The sequence below is a fragment of the Sciurus carolinensis genome, chromosome 6 (assembly GCF_902686445.1).
Source record: "Sciurus carolinensis chromosome 6, mSciCar1.2, whole genome shotgun sequence".
Classification (NCBI taxonomy): domain Eukaryota; kingdom Metazoa; phylum Chordata; class Mammalia; order Rodentia; family Sciuridae; genus Sciurus; species Sciurus carolinensis.
In genome coordinates this window covers 49,488,180-49,514,019 of record NC_062218.1, presented here as the reverse complement: position 1 = coordinate 49,514,019, position 25,840 = coordinate 49,488,180, and the positions used below count along the sequence as shown (strand labels likewise).

General features: G+C 33.0%; 1 protein-coding gene and 1 non-coding gene across 2 annotated transcripts in view; one reads left to right on the top strand and one right to left on the bottom strand.

The window, feature by feature from the left end:
• The window catches only part of Ndufaf2 (NADH:ubiquinone oxidoreductase complex assembly factor 2), a 195,002-nt gene that overhangs the window by 120,621 nt on the left and 48,541 nt on the right, over positions 1-25,840 (bottom strand). The gene's annotated exons all lie outside the window — the stretch shown is intronic.
• Positions 12,140-12,245, top strand: LOC124987730 (U6 spliceosomal RNA). Its single transcript, XR_007109246.1, has one exon. It is a non-coding gene; the product is annotated as a U6 spliceosomal RNA (small nuclear RNA).

Sequence of the window (25,840 nt, the reverse complement as noted above, 5' to 3'; positions counted from 1 at the left end):
TACTTCAGAACCTCAAACATGCATATTTAATTTTAAAAATTAACATATTTGTTCACAAAGAATATATTTGGGAATCTTAAAAAATAAGAATGCCCACACAGTTAGTTCTATGGTAATAAATATGTGGGGAATGAATTATGTGCTCACTTTACAGAGTGAGTATGACATGTTTCCGATTTCAAGGACTTCAGAGTTTCATGAATGGGACAAATATGTACAAATAAGCAAGAAAATGGAAGTTTATGGGAGAATGTTCAAGAATACTGACTATATTGGCTTCTTAGGGTTGCCATAACAAAGAACTAGTAACTAGGTGGCTTACCATAGCAGAAATTTGTTATTTCAGTTCTGAAGGTTACAAATCCAAAATCAAGGTACAGGCAGGGCATGCTCTTCCTGAAGGCACTAAGGAGAATCCTTCTTTGCCTCTTGGAATGGTTCCTGATTTTCCTTCGTGCTCCCATGGCTTGTAGCTCATCACACCAATTTCTGCCTCCACTTTCATATTGGTCTTTCATCTCTCTGTGTGTCCTCTTCTTATTAAGGACACCAGTCACAGGACTTTGGATTTACTCTACTCCAGTACCATCCCATCTTATATGTCTGCAAAGCTCTTATTTCCAAATAAGGTCACCTTTTGAGATGAATTTTGGGAGACACTACTCAATCCACTACATTGGCTACGTATAAGGAGAAAAAGCAAAAATATACTTTCTAACATTAGAGTGTGTACATTTTATGTTCAAGTGTTTAGTCTTTAAAGTTCTTCATTTCAACAAGGATCTGAGATGATTTTAATAGAATATTCTTAAAGTGCCAAAGGCTTTTCAAAGTTTAGCCCATGGACTATTAAAAATAACAAAATAAACCAGGGATGGTTGTTCCATTCATTCCTGCTTCCCCAGCAAACCCCATGAAAATTAAGGACAAAGTTGTTTTTCTCTTTGATGAGACATCAATGAAAAGCTGTGGATTTTACTAAGTACGATTATTCATTCTTAACAGAAAGAATAGAAACACAGCCATAATCATTAAGACAAAAGACCAGTTATGCCATCAGTTGGAGGATTCTTAAAGACTTGAGAGGTCGCCCAAGTCACACTATGACAACTAATGACCTAAGGTAAATGGTAAAACAAAGGTTATATTGTTATAGCACTTATTAAATAGTATTTCTGTAGTAGAAAATGATAAAATTGACTCAGATTCAGTTTGCTATTTGAACTTAACCAATTTATAGGAGGCATGAATGTTTCTTTTGAGATTTTGGATTTTAAAAAAAGATATATGTCATAGCATATGATTTCCAGTTGTTTTTCAGAAAAACTTATCTCTGGGTTGTGAGCTTTATACAACATCTGATAGATATTTTACCTTTTTTCAAAAGACATGAGTCTTTAGAGAATGAATCCTACAATATGCTTGGTACAAATAAGGTCTTTTCCCATTTCTTTTTTCAATAGTAGTTTAAATAATGCAAGTACAAATGCCACTTCCTTAAATATCTGATGGGTCCTCAGCACTCTGGCATGTGGTAGCTTTGTCCCCAAGCCTTTTTTTTTTTTTTTTTTTTTTTTGGCCTGTCAGCTGTGAGAAACAGTTTTCTACCAATTACTGTCACAATATGAATAAATTCAAAACTGAAAATATAAGCACTGAATATTTTCAGTAAATTTATCCCAAAACTACATTAAAATAGGAATTTAGCATTTAAACAAGGAATTTAGCAGCAAGTAATAAGAAGCACTACATTATACTTTGTCTTCTATAATAAAAACACAATAAAAGAAGATAAACAAAGAAGCATTCATGCAAAGAAGAGAAATGAGCAAATGATAGCAAGCATATGATTTAAAAAGAGAGAGTTACAGCTGTAAAGAGAGCATCAAGAAATATAACCACATACAACATTATAGAGCTGCTGCTACCTCTGATGATTATGACTTAATAACAAATAATAATAATTAAAAAAAGATTTACTTAGCATTCATCTCTTTAACACCAGTTTCTTTTAGCATGTGGCTCTAAACAAACACTAAGCAAATGATTCCTAACATGACTTTGGTTTGAAAGGTGTTAAGAAACATGCTATAAAAATAAGCATGTTTTTAGGTGATCACTTTTTTTAAGAATTTTTTTTGTAGTTGTAATATGGACAGAATGCCTTTGTTTTATTTTGTTTATTTTTTTTTAATATGGTGCTGAGGATGGAACCCAGTGCCTCACATGTGCTAGGCAAGCCTCAGCCCTCGGTGATCACTTTTAATACTACTGCAAATAAACAAGACACAGTCGACTCTTATTCTAAACCATTCTGTGCCAAAATTCTTTGGGAGGGGGTATAAAAGGTGTGTGTTTACAAGTAAGACCAATAAATATACAGTTTGAGCTGGCTATGTACAAATCCCAACAGTCCAGTGAATCAACCTTGTTTGGGCAGAACACGTTTCTTCCAGTCTGAATCTCCAGTTTTGATACCAGCATGATGATGCACAAATATTTTCAGGAATGCTCTTTTAAACTCATTTGCAGAATGGGCATTATGTTGCTTTCTGTGTATGCCGAATCTTTTTAAATGCTATTTAAAATATTTCATTCCTGATGGTCTATGTGCATTATAGATTGCAGTTTAACTAACTCAGAGCTGGACCAATTTGGGCCTCAAAGTCACAGTTTGTGCCATCGCTGATCTCCCCTCCTCATCACCCATACTTAACCAAACTCCAGTCATGCCATCATTTTTTTCCTCATGTCCTCATGTCTCTATTTTTTATAGCTCAACTACTACTCTTCACTTCAGACTGGCACTGTGTGCCAGTATCACTGCAATAATCATCACTTCCCAAATGATCATCTGTATTCCAATCCTTCTTGACAGAACAATCTCCTTAAAATACCCCTTTAATCATATCATAACTCTTTCAGGACTATTCAGGAGCTTCCCATTATCTAAAGAAGCATTTCCCAAAACACAGAATACCAGTTTCACAAGATTTTAACATGCTTCAGTTTTAAAAGTGGGTGAGGGGAAATGGGGTAGACACTGTTGCCAAGTTGTTAACAGAAAAAGCAATTTCTTTACAGCACAATTTCTCAGAGCCTTAGTAAGCTAAGTATACATATTCTCAAAGGTGGAAAGTATGCACTTCACAAATTTTTCTTCATACAGAACCCATTTACCACATGATACCTAGTAACCTCCTGCAGGACATTAGGACAGTTTTTAAAAAGCTCAAACTGTGAGCTTATGCTTTATGACCCTCTATAAAGCCTAATCTCAAACTATTTCTAAACTTATCACTCACTAACTTTGATTGAATTTCCACCTTCGACTAGATCTAACTCATAGTACCCTAAGCAAGTTATATACTGTATGATTCTGTCTTCCTTCCTCTCTACCAAAAAAGAAAGAAAAATCTGTCAACCCTTCATGACCAAATTCAAGTTCTGTTTTCTACACAAAACCTTTCCGACCAATTCAGGTTGTACATTAATAATTCTTCTTCTGAACTATAACCACTTAAGCTTCATCTAATGCTTCATGTGGTACTCAACATCTACCTGAACACAAATCTTCTAGAGATTTATCTTTAAATTTAGTTTTTATTGGTGGTTTCTCCTTCTTTATTAGAGAGTAAGATCCCTAAAGAAAGAGACATACCTTTTATATATGACCCATTGTTCTTACACCTTTGCAATTAATGAGCCTTGAAAATATTTGCCAAATAGATGAAAAATAATTTAGGATGCTTTGCATTTGCCCATCCAGATCAAATCTCCACCCCTCTGCTTCCAGAAAGCTAACTGGCATGGACTATATCAACAGATTCTCTTACCCTCTAGCTTTTGGTGGAATTCAGCTAATAAGGAATATCAACAGGAGACTGAAGGAGAAAAGAAGAATGAGACTAGAGTTTACCTTGCTGTCTCCTGCCATATATGTTAAACGTCCTGGTTTTTTCTCTTGGCTCAAGGTCCTAACACTGATGCCAGGTCCCAGAAACCACTTCTTCTCCCCTTTCAGCCTTAGAAATGATAAAGACATTCTGGTGTTGGCCTCTGAGTATTGCATTTATGGTTTCCTACACTCTGCAGCTTCCCTCTAGACCTTGTACACACCTTTACATAGTCCCTTGATCAAACTCCCCTAGAATTACAGAATTTGAATGTACCATCTGCTTGTTGCCTTAATTCTAACTGATACAGATGGTAAAAATAAATCACTTGGCTGTTTTAAAAGACAGTTATTAGTCTCATAATACTAAGAATAGGCAATAGATTTGTTCTACTAATGTAAAACAAGTGATGGGTACTAGAGTATAATCCACTTGAGGGAGGAAACCATGACTTAGTCATCTTCTTATTCATCCCTGTGCACACAAAGGTCCTTAAACATGGTTTACAATAAACATCCACTTAACTGAATTACACAGCCTATGTCAGAGACAGCACTCACAAAATACACACAAGCTCTTCTATATTTCCCAACCTCACATGCAGTTAGATAGGGCCAAACCATTGGGTTCAGGCTAATGTAATACAGATGGAAATGATATATGCCTCTTCTAGGTTTTTCCTTAACAACATCCAGTGAGTCTCAATTCTCTTCTTCCCTTACCATTCTTGAACATTTTTTCCCTAAGGGATATTAATATAAGATAAATGGGAGCTTCCTGATTCAAAAACTCTGTTAAATCAGAGTTTTGTGATTTATTTATTACCTACCTAATACATATTCTGTGTATTCTTGATTTATAACAATTCTGGATTTTAATTAGTTCAACTCATTTTAACTTCTATTTAGATATTACAGCTTTCTCATGAATATTTTGTTATTTTAAGACTAATCATATGCTCTATATTATACAAAGAATGAAAATTTATACTTTAAAAATACTTCATTATTTACAAATAAAGATTTAAAAAAAACCTCTAAAACCATTCTTTCTATTTGCTTAGCAGTAGATAAGCCTAATAAGATCACTATACAATGAAGTGAGAATGACCTGATTAGTTAGTACTTCAGACTGAGACCCCGGGTGCAAGTGCCTGTTTTGTTCCTCTTGGTGGAGGACAGAGGAGGAGATAGGTGTTCTGTGGTTGAAAACACAAGTGTAAGGAGTGGTGTTTCCAGAAGTTTGGACCATTTCTAGATGCACTAGGTATTTTCTTTATGTTTTGTTCCTCTCCTGCCCATGGTTGCTTTATATTTAGTTTAAATGTCCTTTTTCTCAAAAAAACAAGAGATAAAGAAAAGGATAGACTTGTCTTGTGCTCTGTCCTCTCCTAAACATACACTATTGTCTCAAGGAGTGGATTAAGCTTATAAAATTAAAAAAAAATTTTTTTAGTTGTATATAGATATAATGCCTTTATTTATTTTTATGTGGTTTGAACCCAGTGCCTTACATGAGCTAGGCAAGCACTCTACACTGAGCTACAGCTACAGCCCCAAGCTTATGAAATTTTTATATCCTAATGTTTCAGCCCTTTGTGGAGATTTAATACTCATATTTAGACAATGGAATATTGCCAAAGAACATATTTGCTATCTACACATACCTATCTTTAAAACAACCCAATACATATAAATACATGAATTCACACATCTACTTGGTCTCATTTGAGAGTTTTAAAAATCTTGTCTCTTTTTGAGATTTAGGCTTTCCAGTATTATGTTTTACTAATTTGAGCAACCGTCCTTGGCTTTCATAGTTTGAACATGCTGTCTTGTTGGATTTTGTTTTTAAATGCCTAGGCAATTAATATATATTTATAAGTAACAAAAATATATAGTGTGTTTAATGATTATGTGGGAACACACTAGGCTCCCTATCTTGCTGCCATCACATTTCTGTGGCTACAGTAACAGACATTTTGTGTACTTGTCTTTTAAAATAGTGGTTTGAGCACTTTCTCTAGCCAATTTTCTATCTCTTCCTCTTCAGGATAATTAACAGATAAATTGCAAACTTTTTTTTTTAACTTTTCATTTCTCTTGAAACATAAACACCTGTTCTTACTGCAGAGCTTTCTGTCTAAATGTCTAGGTTAGAATATACATCTAATTCTGTATAGCTTTGCCTTCTTCAGCTACAAGAAACTCTAAAGTTATATATTGATTTCTCTCAAGTTTCTACTTTATAGATCAGTTTTCTCCTTAATGTAATAATTAGACCACAAATAATAAATGTCTAAGGAGATAAAGAGATGGTACAACTATACCAAAGAATGATGGTAACCGAAGAAGAAATGAGTGTTCGGTAAAAGTAGTTTCAGGTTCAGGGAATATTTATGTTCTAGTATAAAATAAAGATTATAGTATGTAAATTGCTGGACTCTTGCTATAAGAGATTTCTTCAGTTTTCTGGAGAACTGGAAACAATCTGCAAATATATGCTTATAAGAAATTAAAAAATGGAAGGAACAAGGAAGAAGAGAGAAACAAGTAAATGATAATTATTACACTATTCGGATATCCTGTAACTTCTCTTGTGAATTTAGATTTACTGAACTTTTAAAACACTGTTTTAAGTGTTTTGAAAACACTTTGCATTTTAAAAATGAAAAAAAATCAGCTGAGGTGGAAAACTAATTAGAAAACAGAGTCAATAGTTTTACATATAGAGGATCTAAATTAAGCAGCTGATATCTCAAAGAGAAAAATGGTCTACATCAAATGGTAAGATTCAATAAAAAGTTCAAAGAGCTGAGGTCTGTTGTTGACAGTAGAGCTGGGAAGAGTTTTACTTAAAGTCTTAGTTTCTAACCCGATCATGAATCTCTAAGAAACAAAAGAGCAGTATATACTCTGATCACATTAATGTGGTAAGAAGGAATAAGGTAGGGAAGGGAAAATGGGAGTGTAAAGCAGAATTGGCATCACTGAATAATGCAACCCCTGGCTTCATTTGAAGAGCTGATAGTTTCCTCCTTGTCAGATCTATTCTGCCTATATTCTGAAAACTGTATTTGTCAGAAGTGACTGGAATTAACCAATATGCTGTCCCTGGCTATTTAAAATTCCCATAAATGCTACATTCAGTTCCAAAGATTCTCATACTCACCCTACAGTAAATTTTGAACTACCAACTGGCTTTTTACTCTTGTAAACACTGAATTATCTTTGGGAACCACTGGTTAAGGTCATGATCTCTGTTAAACTGGGCTTAATTATGATCACAGTTTCCCTTCTTTCTAGAGTTTAACTGTTAATGCACATTACTTCCATGGTCACCCAGGTTCTTGCTAGGTTACCATAACTCCCAGCTGCCTTGAAGAATAAAGAAAGGCAAAAGCCAACATACACTGGTTCCAGCTATAAACATGACCTTCTAGAATGGGTGACTGTGAAAAGACTGGGCTAGCTGATGGCCAAGGGACATTTTAACATGAAGAGTCTAAAATGAAAAAACTGGTTGACACCAGGGACGTATTGTTTACACTTTAAATCTGAAAACAGAAATACACTTTTATCTGGTTGCAACAAAACAGCTTGGCAGATGACAAAGAGCTTTGCGCCTTGCCTGACCTCTGTCCACTGGTACACATCAAATATGGGTCTGAATTCACTTGTAGCCCAGAATGCTCTTAGTGTCAATAATATTACTTCAAAAATTTTAGAGCACAGACCTAGACTATGCATGTGATTTCAGAGCCAGGAAAAAAATAAAAACGCTAGTATCTGGCAATAATCTGACAAACAAAACAACTATGTCCTGATCATAGTAATGAGCAACTTAAAATGAATGCTTGCTTAAACTCCAAAGGAAAATAGTGTCCAAAAAATGCATTTGACCATCCAGGCAACAACTTTAAAATGTAGTGAATTCTTGCTTATCTGCACTGACAAAGAGAAATCAATGGTATAGATAGTTTAACATGCCTGGCAATAAAAAAAAATCTTGTACATTGGATTTTTTTACTTTCATTTTTTATGACTAAGTCTTTACATCAGTTTTTAAGTTCAAGCCAAACTGAGGGGCAGGTACAGAAACTTGCCTTCTATTTACTTGCCCCCATACATGCATAGCTCCTCCCATTATCAACATTCTCCTCCAGAAAACATTTGGTTTTGAAAGCAAGCATTTACTTAAACTGTTTCCTTACCACAAGCCAGGCTTTGTGCTCTTTAGGTGTTGGGGATCGGAGTGGGTAAAGACATATACTTAAACATGTAATTAAAATACAACATAGTAAGACTGCTGAAAACTGTCTGTACAATTCTACAATGGCAGAGTTTCTTAAGATGTAAGGTACCCACACCTAAAGTACCCCCAAACTGAGCATCAGGGACAAGACAGATGGGCTAAAAATAGTCAGAGACAATAGGCAAAACATTAAACAAATTTTTCTAGTGATGGTTAGGCTGTAGGGGAAAGGACACTCAGCGACATTGCTGATGTGAATGTGAATAAGGTCATTTGGGGAAGTACTCTGGTAATGTTTATTAATGTAAATTACACATATCTTTTGCTATAGCACTACAATTTCTTGGAATTTAAATAAAAGCAAGAGGAGGAAAAGATACTTGTACAAGATGTTTATGGAAAATTTTTAGTACTAAACAAAAACTGCAAGCAACTAATGACTCTGTACTACTATTAAAATAATACTTTAGTTCTATATATTCTGATCTAAGTGATGTTCATGATTTATTACTAAGAAATATGAGTGACAGGGAAGGTAAATAGAATAATTCCATTATTTTTCAAAAATCTTAATTCTGGGGGTTGGGGAGATAGCTCAGTCGGTAGAGTGCTTTCCTTGCAAGCACAAGGCCCTGGGTTCGATCCCCAGCACCCCAAAAAAAAAAAAAAAAAAATCTTAATTCTGGGTAATTTGAATATACAAATTGTATAAGCATGGGAAAGTTATGGAATTTGTAGAAGTATAATTTCAGACTACTCATATTAAATGAGACAAGGAGATGGGGATAAGTGGAAAACATATCCACCCAGGAAAATCAAGCCAGGGGTCGGGTGGAGAAGTATGTTCATGTTACAAAATAAAGGGTAAATATTTAGAACATTTTCTATAGTATTACTCTCTCACTCTGCTCAGTTTTCATTTCAAACATCACATTCTCAAATTATTCTGGAACTTTCTATCTAGCTAATAAATTATTTCACATATTAGTCCCTTACCTTGCTTTACAGTTCTTTATATTTGTCCTTGACATTATATTACACATTTGTTTATTTACTGTCCACCTTTCCTACTAAAATACAGACTCTACAAAGGTGGGGAGGGAGCTTTGTGTTGTTCACTATTGTATCTCTAGAACCTAAAATAGTCTCCAATACATAGATATTGATCAATAAAAATTTGCTGAATAATGAATGAATTATACCCCATGTTTAAAAACTATATGTGGACATGGGCACAGACAACAACTAAAATAGCAAATAAAGATATTCAAATGATTGGATGAGACAGAATTGACAGCAACTTTAAAAGATGACTTCTAAGCAGTAAATTAAATTAGTTAAGCATATATTTTAGGATGTTGGAAGTGGCAAATCATCACATGAGGTGGGGAAGGAGACAAAGAGGAAAATCTAGGTTGAATAAATAATCAAAAATATGTGTACCTGAGTAAAACTATGAAGGAAAAACACAAATGTGAAAACAGTTCTTCCAAACACAAACTTTATTTATAGGACACTGGCACATCTTTCATAAAATAGTTTTGTTTTAGTTTGTAAATCAATGTATAAGAAGTAGAAATATATTTAACTGGCAGATTTTGGTATTAACACATAGAGAGTAAAACAATAGGAAGTGATATTGAATAAGCAAGTATTTACAGATTCCTAGCAGAATGGGTGCTTTAATGCCATCTAACCTGAAAATACTTATGTAACACCAAAAGCAAATTTTGAAATTCAAAAAAATTGTCCATATGCATATTTTAGGCACAGGTATCAGAAACAAAAATTGGTCTTTTCAAATTAGAACAGTTTATAGATAAATACAATATTCTCAAATTTACAACTATATATAACAAAACAACTAGAATTAGCTTCTATATTCTTACACTCTAGAATGTTAAAAAATAAAGTCCAATGATTATGTACCCTCCAACTTTTTATAGACAATATAATATTAAATTAAATATATTTTTCAGTAAGAATACTATTTTTACATATAATTGTATGAATTCTAATTTTCCAATAAAGCTATTGGAGAACATGCTGTTAAGGTTAAAACACACACTGTCCATAGACGATGAACTGCAGGAACAATGAACACTTCCCAAGTCATTCAGTTCGCCTATTATCCACATTTAAAAATTGTTATAACATGAAATCTCTAAAAGAGAAACCCTAAACAAAAGAAATACCATTTTGCTTGAGGAAAAAAAAAACACTGTAAAATGAGAATGGAATAATTTTCTTGAAAAGGCAACTTGATTTCTGATTATTTGGATATCCATTAAAAATTGTTTAAATATTTTTAAAATGATGAACTGATATTCTCAAAAAGTGAATTGTAGCTTACCTGAAAGAACATGAAATGATTATTTCAGTACCATAAGAAATAAATTTGTATTTTATTCCTATTATACTCATCTTCTATCTTGAAAAGCTCTTAGAAAAATAACTATACAATAAAAATCTTATATAATTTTAAGAACTACCTCATTTTTTCCTGTTTAAATAGTAAAGAAAAATGAACTGATTTTTAGATATCAGATTTTCTACAGATGACTAAACACATATTTAGATATCATATGTAGACATATTTAGTTAAAATCAATTAAACTGAGAAGTCCTTTCCTTCTGGCTGTCTATATTTTTCTTTAATCCTGGACAGTATAAACCCTTATTACCAGTAATTTGCGAGTATAACACTGAGGAAAAACGCTAGCCTCACGATTTTTGTCATTTCTCCCCCCTCTTCCCCTGCAGGCTGCTACTGTTGATGGCCTTTATGGAAATATAAATTCAATCAGCAGCTGCAAATTTCATGAGACGTCCATCTTCATGCTGAATTTCTAACTGAGTGTCAAAACAATCTGTGGATTTCTCCCTGATGAAACACACATTGAATTGTAAATTTCTGCAATTTCCTCATGTTTGAATTTCAGCTGCAGGAAAATAGTGCTAGCCCAATACACTGCCTACCAGGCTGAAACAAGTCATTTTCCCTTCTTATCCTTTCATGCCATTTAAAGAGTTAAGTTGTTTAAAAAGCCATGACACAAAACTTCTCCCCCTCTGCAAATTGGACAATTAAATTTTCTATACTATTGTAAGAAAGTGAGGCTATTAAAACCATTAACATATTTGATCTGTTTTTAAAAGAATTTCTCTGCCTCCCCCCCAAGATTTATTTGTTCTGTATGGTCTTTATTTATTTAAACTGTATTTGGTGGTGAATAATGTGATGAACTTTGATAAAATTAATATTTTCTAAATATAATGTCAATATAGTACATTAATGAAAAGCAGTCACAAAACAATGAATAGAAACTCCAAGTTTAATGGGGCACATTTTCATTAAATATTGCCAAGAGAAAAAAATATTAAAATGAAGAATGAAAACAGCTAGACTAGTTATTCTTCTTAATATATACTTATAACTGAGTTAATTTTTCACCAAAGAATCATTTTCAACTGAATAGCTAAATAGAATTGCTTTAAAATAACAGAACCTGTGTTGTTTTACAACTAAATAAGCAAAAAGGTTGTTTTAAGATCTTAAGAAACTTACTGACTTGTATTCCAAGACAGCAATTACTTGTTTTTATAAACATCATTCACTAATGTTACTAACAAAGTAATTCATAGCCCTATTTAAAAATTCAACAAGGTACTGCAGTAAGAAACCTTTTGGATGGCCTATAGAAAAAGTAATGAAATAATTACTTATTCAACAAACATTTATTGAGCATCTCCTATGTGTCAGGTAATCTTTACCAGGCCATGAGGATACAGAGATGTGCAGAACACAGTACTTCACTTTAGAGAAATCTGTTTACTTAAGAGAGGGGGTGGGGGAGAAAGAGAAGAGAAATAATTTGTTAAAGTGAAATAAGGACTATAAACTGGTATAAATTCAGGAAAGCACTGAAAAGAGGAACAGCTCTCTCAAGGAGCAACTATAAAGGCTTTCAAAAAGAGACAGGGTATGCTTGCTTCAGCAGCACAATTACTAAAACTGTAACAATCCAAAAAGATTAGCATGTCCCCCACCCAACTAAGGATGACAAGCAAATTCGTGAAGCTTTCTCCATTAAAGAGAGAGAGACAGAGAGAGAGAGAGAGAGAGAGAGAGAGAGAGAGAGAGAGAGAGAGAGCAGTCCTAAGGAATACTGGGCTTAGCCAGGAAAGCAGCAGAAGGAAGAGGCATTCTAGGCAGAGGAAAGAATACAATTAAACATGTGAAAGCATGGAATAGCATAGTGCCTGTGGAAAACTTAGCAATTGAAGCTGGAGAGGCAGGTTTATATGTGGTGTGGTAGAATAGGTAGGCTGTAGTATTTCAATATTTATTTTAACATTAATTTTCTTAAATAATCAAATATTTATTCAAATATTCAGAAGGCAATGGGGAAAAATTTTAAGCAGGAATATAAAAATAATGAATGCTATCTCTCAAAAGGATATAAAAGTTATAGTATAATGATTAAGAACACAGACCCCTGGAGCCAGTCTTGGTTCAAATCAGCTCGACCTGGTCCTAGTTATACGACTGTGGGCAAGTTATTTCTCTATGTCTCAATCAGTTTATCAATAAAACAGAGATAATGCTACATACTGCAGGGACAGTGAAAATTAAGCATCTTATAATTATTACTTCTATTATTATTATTACTTTATAATTTGATCTATAGGTCTATATAGTTTGGTCTATAGGTCTAACTCTACAATATATGAGCCTTAAAACGAAAACTAATTAAAATCACCTGGAACACTGTGGCACAAATTAAACATTCAACTTATTTTCACTAAGAGAACATTTACTGAATGCTTATTATATACCAGGTAGATGTATAAAATAAAAAAAAGAGTTAAAAATAAAACACCAAAGGAAGAGAAAAGCTAAAGTAACCTTGAAATAGATTTTTAAAGTCATTAATATAGAGGAGAATTGACCAACATTCTTAAAATATTAAAATATTAAGAGTCAATTCAATTTCATCAATGTTAAAAAAAATCCAGAAAACTCTTATAACATGGTAGTCCAAGTTGATGTATAAGGGCTTCCCCTCCTTGCTATAAACATACAGAAATGGTGGATAAAATACTTTTTAAATAATACATTGTTAAAAATTTTAAAAGAAAAATTTCCTGAATACTAGAAACAGACGTCAAAGTCAGAGTCCTAGGCTTGAGTGGAGACTGTGACAATCCACTGGTTTTTAAAACCAACTCTAGCCCTAAGGGCTGAAGACTTGGAATTGCAGCTTTAAATCCCTTGCCAGAAGAGAATATTTACCTTATTCAGCTAGTGTCAGGTAGAGGAGGAAGAACTGAGCATGTGCATAAAACTGACAATATTAAAGAATTGTTGCTACTCATGAAAATCTAACTAAACGAATCCATTGGCCCATGAACTCTAAGAAGGAGTCAGTTAGTTTTTTTTTTTTTTTTTTTTTTGTCAGTTAGTTTTAAGATCTTCAATTGGGAAGGAAAGGGGTAAGTAGCCTACAAGAAATTAAAACCTTTAGAGAAGTACCATATGTACATGAAGTTTTGACATTTACACAGTTACACTGTATGAACATCATAAATTAAAAAAAACATAAAATCTTCCTGGACTTTTTAAATCTTTTTCTTTTTTTTTTTTCGGTCCTGGGGACTGAACCCAGGGCTTTGGGCTTCTAAGACAAGCACTCTACCAACTGAGCTATATCTCTAGCCCTGACTTTTGAAATCTTTTAGGATCCAAGACATAAAAGTAAATGGCCTCAGAGAAATATGCATATACTACACTGGATTTCCATAGAAGAAATAATCCCTACTAAAGATGAATTCATAACAAAAAATTACAACTTGAAGAAATCACCAAGAGGATCCCCCAAATACTACAATTACCCAATTACGATAAACAGAATATAAACTGTTCTCAACTACTTTCCAATTTTATGATGGTGTGAAAGTATACCCAAACCACCATTCTGTTTTTCACTTTCATTGCAGTATTCAAAACATTACATAAGATATTCAACAAAATAGGCTTTGTATTAGATGATGTTTGCCCAACTCTATGCTAGGGTTAAATATTCTGAGCACATTTCAGGTAGGTTAGTTAAGCTATGATGTTCACAGATTAGGTGAATTAAATTCATTTTCGACTTACGATATTTTCAATTTACAGTGGGTTTATGGTAATACTACTCCATTGTAAGTCAAGGAGTATCTGCAATTTGAAAGTACCTAAAACAAGAAGAATGTTTAGAACGATTATTTTAAAGGAGAAAGAAAAGATGCAATAAAAAAGAACAAAAATATTGTTTAAAGAATCAAAGAGAAACTCAATAAATAATCACTGAATAAAGAATATGTTAAAAAAAGAAAATAGAGCATAGAAAGAAAAGTGGTATATAAGAATGAAGTATGAGAAAAGATATTGGCAAATATATTGGAAACTAAATAAGCACAGAAAATTAGTAATGAAAGTAACAGTAAGTCTTGGAGGGTGTAATTTTATGTGTTAATTTGGCCAGACAACAGTGCCCAGATATCTAGTCAAACACTATTCTGGATGTTTTTGTGAAGGTTTTCTTAAAAATGTTTTTATTAGTATATTATGGTTATACATAATAGTGGGATTCATTTTGACATAACCATACCCCAGTACTTCCTCTTTTCCTCCCCTTCCCCTTGATCTCCTCCCTCTGTTTATTGATCTTCCTCCTATTTATTTATTATATGTTTTTAAACTGGTGCTTTATAGATATACATAAAGGTGGAATGAATTCACTATGATATATTCATATATGTACATAACATGACATGGTCAATTTCATTCCACAGTGCCTCCCTTTTCTGGGGAGGTTTTTTTTTTTTTTTTTTGCAGTGCTGGGGATTGAACCCAGGGCCTTGTGCTTGCAAGGCAAGCACTCTACCAACTGAGCTATCTCCCCAGCCCTCTGGGGAGGTGTTTTTAAAGATGAAATCAACATTTAAATCAATGGACTTTAAACCAGATTACCCTCCATGATGTGGGTGGGCCTTCTCCAGTCATTTGAAGGTCATGATAGAATGGTCTGATGGACTTCTCTGGAACAAGAAGGAATTCTACCAACAAAATGCCTTTGGAACCCAATTTTCCCTGGGACTCTAACCTGCCAGCCTACCCTTTCGATTTTGGACTCAATAAACCTCCACAAACATGTAGGTTAATTCCTTAAAATAAATCTCACGCTCACTCATTGGTTCTGTTTCTCCGGAAAATCCTAATACAGAAGGTATTCAAAAACAAACAGAAACTAAAATGCTAGATAGTACAAAAAATGAGCAAATGAAGATGGGAGTAAAAGATAAAGTTTTAAGATTTTTATTTTGTTTGTGAGGAAGCTCAATAGTGATATTAACTTTAGACTGTTGATTCAAACATACATGTTAAAATACATAACAGAATACTGAAGAAGAGAAACAATGTATGAGATCAGCAACAGTAAAGGGGGAAAGTTGAGGAAGAGGGAATAATATAGAAAGAGTTCATCACCAGAGAAAGCTGTCAAATATAAGACAATGAAGATATGATTAAGAGAAAATGTGAAATAAAATGATAGAACTATGTCCAAATGTGTCAAAATTATAATAATAAAAGATTGCAATCATCTGTTAAAAGAATGAAAAATCTGTTTTTAAATATTCACTTACATTCTGCTTTGAAAAGATTTAGCTAAAATATTATATCACATAAAGGAAATATAGAAGAAGCATATGCCAGACAAAGGTCAGTCAAAATAAAGCAGTATAACAGTATCAATAAATTTTAAAAAATTAATAGATTTTAATAAGGCTATTACTTAATAATAAAAGGAAATATCTACTGGAGTATAAAATAATCCTGAAGCTATACATACCTAAAACATGGCCTCAAAATACACAGAGGAAATACTGATAGAATTACACATAGAAATGCACTAAGATTGAACTGAACTGGAAAATCTTAACATACCTCTTTCATAATCTACTAAAGAAACAAAGTCAAGATGTGGAAGATTTGGACAGTTTAGATAACAAGTTTGATTTTGTAATTATGATTTTACAGATAATTACACATCTGCAAATAGATTGTTTTAAATTACATATGGAATCCTAGTAAAAATTAACCATACTATAGGCTACGGAGGCAATCTCAACAAATACTAAAAAGCATGTTACATGAACATACTTCAGTCATAGTACATCTAACAGACAGAAGAAAAGCCCCTTAAAGATGTCCCTGTACTAATCTCTGAAACTTGTAAATGTTGCTTTATACAGTAAAATAATTTCAAAGATGTGACTAAAAGCTTGAGATAAGGGAGACCAATCCGAATTACACAGATGAACCCAATGCTATCATGAGAATCCTTCTAAAGAGAGAGGTAGAAGGGTCAGAGTAAAAGAGGAAAAATAGAGGACAGGTCTCAGAGTCAGGGAGATTTGAAGATGGACAAAAGGGCCACAAGTCAAATACTGCAGATGGCTTCTAGAAGTGAGAAAAGGCAAGAAAATGAATTGTCCCCTAGAGTCTCAAGTGGGAGCACAACCCTATATCACCATCTTGATGTCAGCCCAGAGAGACTGACTTTTAACCTCCAAAACTATAATGTTTGAATTGTTTGAAACTACTACATTTGTAGTAATTTGTGACAACAGTAACAGGAAATTAATGCTATGCCATAAAGTTAGACATGAGAAATTAGTAATAAAAATAGCACCAAACCAGCTTTCCTAATACATTTCAAAACTTAAAAACCAAAACTATAAAGTTCAAAATAATTTATGACCAATAAAAAATCTGTGATGGAAATTATAATTAAACTTATAAGATAAACACAGTATAATGTATCCAATGTTGAGGAATACACTTAAATTATTATTTATAGGAATGTATGTAGCCCTAAATATTTATATCAGAAAACAAAAAGGATTAAAAGATGATCTAAAATTTAGTTTGAGAAATTAGAAAACAGCATTGGGGACTAGGAGGGGAAGAAACAAAGTAGAATATGTAAAATAACAAAAGGTGAATTAGTATTTAATGAAATAGAAAATAAATAAGAAACAAAACCAAAAGCTGGTTTGAAATAATTAAAGATAAATTTATTATTAACTGATCAAATTTTAAAAGGAAAAGTATAAATAAACAATGTAAATTTACAAGTATATGGAAAAACATAATAATACTATAAATAATTTTATTTTAATAAACTTGGAAAGTTAAATTATATAATTTTCATAAATGTATAAATTATGAAAAAAAGGAGAAAAGGACTATTAGAAAAACTAAATAGAATCTTCAACTATTAAAGAGACTGAATTAACAGTCAAAAATTTTTTATAAAATTTTTTATTTTTTATAAAAAATACCACTGAATCTATATAGTAAATTTTCCAGGACTCATACTAACAGGTAACACCTGCCTTCTGTTCCAGAAATCAGGAAAACACCTCACTTCTCTTATGATGCCAGCACACCCTTAAAACAAAATCAGAAGAGGTCAATACAAGAAAGAAAACAATTTATGTAAAATTAGTTCATTTTTTAAAAAATCAGATATTTTCCTTAATTTCCTGGAAGCTCATTTGGACTTTTTTTTTTTTTTTTTTTTTTTTTAAGTTGGTTTAACCAGCACTCCTGGGTATTGTATAGCAGGAGGTGTTTTCAGGTTCTTTAGTCTACCTTGTTGTTGGAGAAAGTAGTCTTCCTAAGAGATTAAAAAGTTTATCTTAATTTGTTACATATTGACAGATATTTAAATTTTAAAGAATATTTATTTGCTGGGCACAGTGGTGCACACCCATAATCCAACAACCCAGGAGGCTGAGGCAGGAGGAATGCAAGTTTGGGGTCAGTGTCAGTCAGCAACATAGCAAGGCCCTAAGCAACTCTGCAAGACACTGTCTCAATGATAGATAGATAGATAGATAGATAGATAGATAGATAGATAGATAAACAAATATCTGGGGTTGTGGCTCAGAGGTTAAGCACTCCTGGGTTCAAACAAACAAACAAGAATACTTACTGATACTCCACTTGTGAAGAAAAGAGTTGTATTTAGTATTAACTCTCTAGGAAAACAGAAGAGGCAGAAAATAAGGGTAAGATCAGAGAAATAATATAGGGAAAAAGAGGGAGAGAAGAGAAAAAAGAAAAACAATAGAAGCTAATACTTAACAGAGCACTTACTATATCCCAGATGTTCTTTAAAACACATATTTACTTACCTCTCATCTCTAGAATAACACTATAATGATAGGTATTGTTATTCTATTATACAGATAATGAAACAAATGATAGAATAAATCACAATCATTCCAATTTTCTCTGTGGGATAAGATACTCAGTGGACTTAGAAGCAACACTAAAAAATGAGTCTTGGCTGAGGGTGTAGCTTGGTAGTAAAGCACATGCTTTGCTTAGAACATACAAGATCCTGGATTCAATTCCAAGAATGAAAAAGAACACAGAAAAAAAGAAAAACTATACCTATGAGTAATGGAGCAATCATCTTTCTATCTCAAAGATTATTTATTATAACCTCTTTATTTTGCAGAGGAGAAAATGCAGGCTTTTAAAGAGAATGACAATTACCCATGCAAGATAACAAAACCTCAAAAATTATAGTACAAGAAAACAAGTCTTGAGTCTTATTGTGTGTGTTTATCCAAATATTTATTTGGATAAAAATGGTTAGTGATGAACTAAAAAGTTCTTCACAGTATATTTTCATGGTATTCTATAGTAGTCACATGAGATATATAATAGTTTCAAACTCAGTAGATGAACAATACAAGAATTTACTAAAATTTTTTCGTAAAAAATTTACTGAATAAAATTTGTTTATTCCAAGTAAATGTCTCCAGTAATTCAAAATGTCTTTAGAAATCACATTATACAGTGACTCCTAAGCTTGGTTGATGATTGGAACTATTGGGTGAGACATAAAATACAGATTCTTCAGCCACCCATAAAACCTAGGAAATCAGACTCTCTGGGGCACAATTCAGTTTTGCTGTCATTGTGAAGTTTCCATTTCTTTGATCAGTCACTTAGAGAATCTCTAATACAAAGGCTGAGGAGGACATAAGCTAGCTTTTGTTATAAATGTATCTCTACATCTCATGTTCTATGTCATAAACTGGTACTGGATAAATAAAAACACATTTTATTGCCATGGTATAGGTTAAATTCTAATTTAGTAATAAAAATAAAGTTTGATGCTTTAAATTAGTGGTATGCTGGTAAATGCTTAACAGTGAACTCTCTGAGCATATTCCCAACATAAATATTGGTTGGATTATAGATTTTTTAAATATTAGAAGATTATTTCCTCAATATTTGTGCTTATTCAGAAATCAATGACTATAAATACAACATGAATTAACATTTTCTCCATTACCTTCTTGCTATCAACAAATCATTACCTGATTTGTATAATTTGACAATTTCTATGGTAGAAATACTCTATTACTGCCAAGTTCAGGTTGCTAGCATGATGTCACCAATTGTGAAGTTATTAAGTCACCAATTGTGAAGTTATTAAATATAAAATATTAATAATAATTAAATTATAAATAATTAAAAATGTTATAATAAAATTTATTTAAAACTTGTGAATAGTTTGTTTCTGCAATATTCCATTTAATATTTTTGGACTGCTATTGCCCACTGCAGAGGTTGAAGCCATGTATAAAGGGGGACTAATTATTTTCGCCATATAGATATGACAGGCATAGACAACTCTCAAGAGCGTAGATAATAGTAAAATAAATTAGGAAGTAATGATTTTTCAATACATATTACCTTTGTCACTAAAAATAGTTATGTAATATAAAACAAAAAGTAAAATTTAAATTTTAAGTTTATGTGATTCAATTTTTACTAATGTCTGCTTTTAACAACCATTTTACAAAATTCATGAATATTTAACAACTGGCTCTTAACAACTGGCACAAACTGGCCCCAAAGTACAACACTAAAAAACTCATAAATCCTATTGCTTTTTCTGGAATTTCACATAAAATCACATATCTATTTTGATCTAAAAAAAAAAAATCTATCAAGTTACCTGATTTAGCAAAAGACAGTTCATAACAAATTACCAGTATGCTCAAAGAAAATCCAAGTCAATAATCTATTTGATATATTTTAGATTAAAATTTCTACAAAGATTTTTAATTTAGATTATAAACTTATACAAAAAGGAATCCCAGGCTTAACTCTTTGGGTCTGACATGCTTATTTTGCCCCAATATACACTGTCAACATAACATTGCTATTCCAAAATAATCTCATTAGGACATTTTAATGGAAACTACTATCTATTGCAGGCCATTTCACACCTAATCCTATTTCATTAGAGAAGAAGTAAAAAAGCAAGTATAGTGGTGCATGCCTGTAATAACAGCAATTCAGGAGGCTGAGACAGGATTATCACAAATTCAAGGCCAGCCTCAGCAACTTAGGGAGACCCCGTCTCAAAATAAAAAAATAAAAAGGAACGGGAGTTCACGGTACTTAAGCACTCCTGGGCTCAATCCCTGGTACAGAAATGAAATGAAAAAAAAAAAAAAGTAAGAGAAAAGCAATTGTAGAAAAGCAATTATAATTTCGATTTGAGGCAAAAACTGAATTCCTAAATGGTTAGAAATGAGAAAGTGAGTAGTTTAGGGTAGTCCTGATTTTATCAAGAGCAGTCAGGTCCTCAGGGACTAAACATCCCAGAGACATCAAGGGTGTAATGAGAGGTACAAGTTACACAAGTACAAGCAACCTACCAATCCTAAGTACAGCTAAAAGCCAATGTTACTTTACACCTTTCCAACATAACAATAGTCCCTAAACGCAAACTCCCTTATTAAAGATTCATAAACCATGTTCAGACCTAAAACTATACGCTTCAACCATGTTAGCTGTTAGGTGATTAAAAATGTAAAGCAGCCTAGGATCTAGGATCCTCAGGCATTGGGAGAAAACTGTTAAAGAAACTTCTATCAGGGAAAACCATAGTAATTGGTCATGCATTGATCTCCCCCTTAAGAAATGCACCACATCAAGACAGAATACATTAGTGTGATAGAATGCAAAACTAGTAAAAACAAACAAAAAAACTTCAAATTCCTTCCTGACAGTTATCCCACCATTTTCCTACCACACAGTTAATAGCTACCATCTTTCCTGCTACTTAGGTGCCACCTACCACAAATGCCATTATTTTACAAACATACACATAATTTTTACATATATATATATATGTTTATCTGTGTATTTTTTATCTTTATTTTAGTACTTGTGAATCTAGGGCCTCACCTATGCTAGGCAAGCTATCTATGATAGAGCAACATACTTAGCCCTTGTTTTATTTTGAGACAGGGTCTCACTAAGTTGCCCTCAAATGTGGGAGCCTTCTGCCTCAGGCTCCAGAGTAGTTGGGATTACAAGTGTATACCACCATGCCTGATCCATTATTATAATTTTAATATCCATATAATCAGAGCAATCATTCAAGGACATCTGTTTGAAATTAATCCTATTTTCCTCAATGTATAGTTACTATGTAACTTCAGTCTTTGCTTTTTCAACTTACATATAGCTCCACTCCATACTTCTGCTGCCATTGTCTTTTTGTCCTTTTATATGACAAAAATTTTTGTCATTTCCAAAGGTGAATCACTTTACTTCTATATGAATCTTTAGATAATCTGTTAAACATGCATGCAATTATTAAAATATAATCTATAATTATTATTATTATATTTCTACCTTTTCCTTTCATATTTTAATTTACTCTTTAAAAGCTTAAAATTTATAGCACTGATTGGTATTCTGACAGGCAGAATTTTCTGTGAACTAATGTGGAAAGATTTCTAAGTACTGGAGAAGACAGATATTTAAACAATCATGTTTTCAAGACTCTTCTTAAATATAGAAATACAGAAAAACCCTAGATATTTAGTAACATATTAAGTAATTAAAAATAGATAAATGATGTTTTACTCGTTAATACAAAATTTAAAAAATTTTAAATGCAACATGCTTTCACAGAATTAATAGTTTACACCTAAGCAAGTCTATTGACAAAACAAAGTTAGTGTCAAAAGTTAACCTTATGGGCTGGGGAGATAGCTCAGTCTGTAGAGTGCTTGCCTTGCAAGCACAAGGCCCTGCGTTCAATCCCCAGCACCGCAAAAAAAAAAAAAAAAAAAAAAAAAAAAAGTTAACCTTGCATGTAATGGCTCCTTGACTTTGATTTGGTCTCAAGACATATGTAATGAATAAGATACTCAAAGAGAAACACAGAATCTGCATTTTTATTTAATGTCTGTATCATGGATGTTGAATAAATACTAAACATATGCAATAGATGTCCTTTTGTTTCTGTAGATTAGAGTTTAACATTATCCTAAAATTTATAAAACCCAAGGTCTGTTTTATGGGTAATTAATCATAACAGTAAGTTTACCAGCCTTGATAAGTTATATAACAACACATTTCCAGTTTTGTTTTCTCCAAACCACTCCTTTGAATTACTCTCACCTATTACTCTCACCTATATTCTTTTTCACTTATACTAGGAATTCCTAGTATGTAACAAAAAGAAAAGGTAATCTTAGAAATAATCAGAACTATCTTGGCTAGGTCCTCAGTGATGCAGTCCACAGAATTCTATGGACAGATAGTCCACAAAATATGTGGTGACAGAAGCACATTCAATACTACATGATTCACACCAATGAATAAAAAACTGTTTTATTCAAAATCTGTAAACACTCAGGCAGCTGTCCAACAGAAACAAATAATTACTTACAAATAAATCCATTAGCTTTAATATAATCTATGTATACAAGGCACAAAGCATTACATTAACATACCAACAAAGGGAAATCTTAAGAGAGTTGAAAGAAATTATTAAAAAGGGAAAAATTTCTTTTTACGTACCTTTGAACAAAAGACATTAAACAAAATTAAAATCCAAAAGAAACTACTGTTCTTCCATAAATTAAGTGTTTGAAAAAAATCTAATTAAGCTTGAAGATTTCAAATGAACAAAACTGTACTAACATATTTTCACGCATCAATTGTTTCCCGGGGATAATAAAATTTTAAAAAGCTACTCTGCAGATTTCAATAATTTTCTCAACCTCTCTGTTTAAATGTTGCAACATTAACAACTGATTTTTTTTGTGTGACTTAATAATTCCCCAATATGAAGAAGATGTTTTTCTAGTCAAAGGTAATCAAATTGTTGCAGAAGTCTTTCACTAAAATTGCTGTCATGCTACTTAAAGAATTGTTCAGGCAAGATACTAATTTAATTAAAACAAATTGTTATAATTTTCAAAGTACTTAATTTAAACTGTTATCAAGTGTCTAAGATAATAGGTTAAATTATTACATAAGAAATAAAGATAACTTAGACTATTTTTTCAATTAGTATCCCTTTCTTTGAGAAAACTAAAAATTCTATTAAGTAAAAAAATAATAAAATTGTTTAAATATAATTAAAATTTCGGAAAATACAAATCCAAATGTATTCAACAATTCTATTCAACAGACAATACTAATATATATTTTTATTGTTTGTCTACATTTAAAGCAAAGTCTTGTTACTGAACATAATTTTGAAAGCTATAGTCTTGATTGTATGCTAATAAAAATCAAGTACTAGAATGAAGATGGAAACAATCTGAGAATAAATTTTAAATATGACTTTATACATGCCCTTTTTAATTTCAGTGAATTTGTTATGAATTAGATTCAACTCAGGTTAGATTTAGATAATAGCCATATATACCACATCTTTCTGTTGGGAAAGAGATAGCAAAAGTCATTTATTACATATACAGAACATGTTGAGTTGGAGAGTTTTGCAGGATATCAGGATAGATATATCAAACAGGTTGATGGATACACTGGTTTGAAGCTCAAGAGAGAGAGGTCTGGGTTGGAAAGTAAGGTTTGGAAATCATAATCATGTTTAGTAACTGAAGTCACAGAAGTGCATAAGCTGAAGAAAGAATTCTGTGGGGAGTGCAAGGATGTAAGAACTGCCATAGTTCAGAAATAGGAATAGTTCAGAAACCTGAAAGAATAATCAGGATGGTAAAATGAGAACAAGGGAAGAATGGTGTAACTGAAGCCTTAAAGAAGTTAGCCAAGTTAAATTGTGAAAGTATCTTGAATTTGGCAAAGAAGATAATAGTAGTAATCATACCAAAAGCAATTGGAGTAGATAATAAAGCTAGAAATGAAACTACTGGGGTAAGTAAGGAAGCTCAGATTGGAGGCATGGATTTATCATTTATTTAAAAAAAATACAAAGGCCATTTGCCTGCCTCTCGCCTGTCCATCGCCTGCCTTATACCTATCCATCACCCAACGCACGAGGTTCAACTCCTAATCGTCCGACAACAGTCAGCAAACTGATCGCTGACTGCCAGTGGAGCACCAGCTGCCTGCTGTTGCCTGGAAGTTCACTGTTACACTACTTGCAGGTTTGATTACACGGCTGCCGCCATTTTGAGACAATAGCCAGGCCCCGTAGGACCCTTGGCCGGACTGACTGAGCCCCATCTCCAGGATCCCTCAGCCCAACCAATCACTCCCTGCCTCTGGAGCCCTCACATCGACTGACTGCTCCCTGCCACCAGGACCCCCAGACCAACTGACTGCACCCTATCACCGGGACCCCAGACCAACTGATTGCACCCGACCTCCAGGATCCCGCAACCACATCAAACACACCCGACCTCCAGGACCCCTGCCTGAACAACTGCATTCCGCCTCCAGGACCTCTTGCTGACCACATCCACACCCTGAGCTGCAGCTCCCCATTTGCCAACACATTTGGAAACCAGAGCAGCCATCTTGGATAATCCTGAAAGGTGTAGATCCGATCTTTAGGTGGGTCAAAACCCATCCTGAGACGCCTGCTGGAGGCTTGAAGCTCATTGTCAGGTACCTCTCATGCATCAGGCTACTGAACTCTGGGAGGTTTTGTTACTATATGACTGTTATACTATAGATATTCTTTTTTCTCCTTATTGAAAAACTTAAAGTTTTTATTTCTTTACTTTTCTTGCTCTCTTTTCCTTTTGTTTACCTGTTCCCTCAGAGTATCTTACTCCCTTTTTTGCATGCTAATATCCAATTTCTTTTGATTACACTCTCACCCTTTCTATTATCTAGAACTTCTGTATATTCTTTTCTTTTTTTTTAAAATTTATTTTTATTATAAACAAATGGGATACATCTTGTTTCTCTGTTTATACATGAAGTAGAGGCATACCATTTGTGTAATCATACATTTACATAGGGTAATAGTTTCTGATTCATTGTTATTTTTTTCCTTCCTGTCCATCCCGCCCACTCCTCTTTTCCCTCTATACAGTCCCTCCTTCCTCCATTCTTGCCCTCCTCCAACCCCCCATTATGTGTCATCGTCTGCTTATCAGCAAGATCATTCGTCCTTTGGTTTTTTGAGACTGGTTTATCTCACTTAGCATGATATTCTCCAATTTCATCCATTTGCCTGCAAATGCCATAATTTTATTATTCTGTATGGCTGAGTAATACTCCATTGTGTCTGCGTGTGTGTGTGTATGTGTATGTGTATATATATATATATATAGATATATATATATATAGATATAGATATATATATATA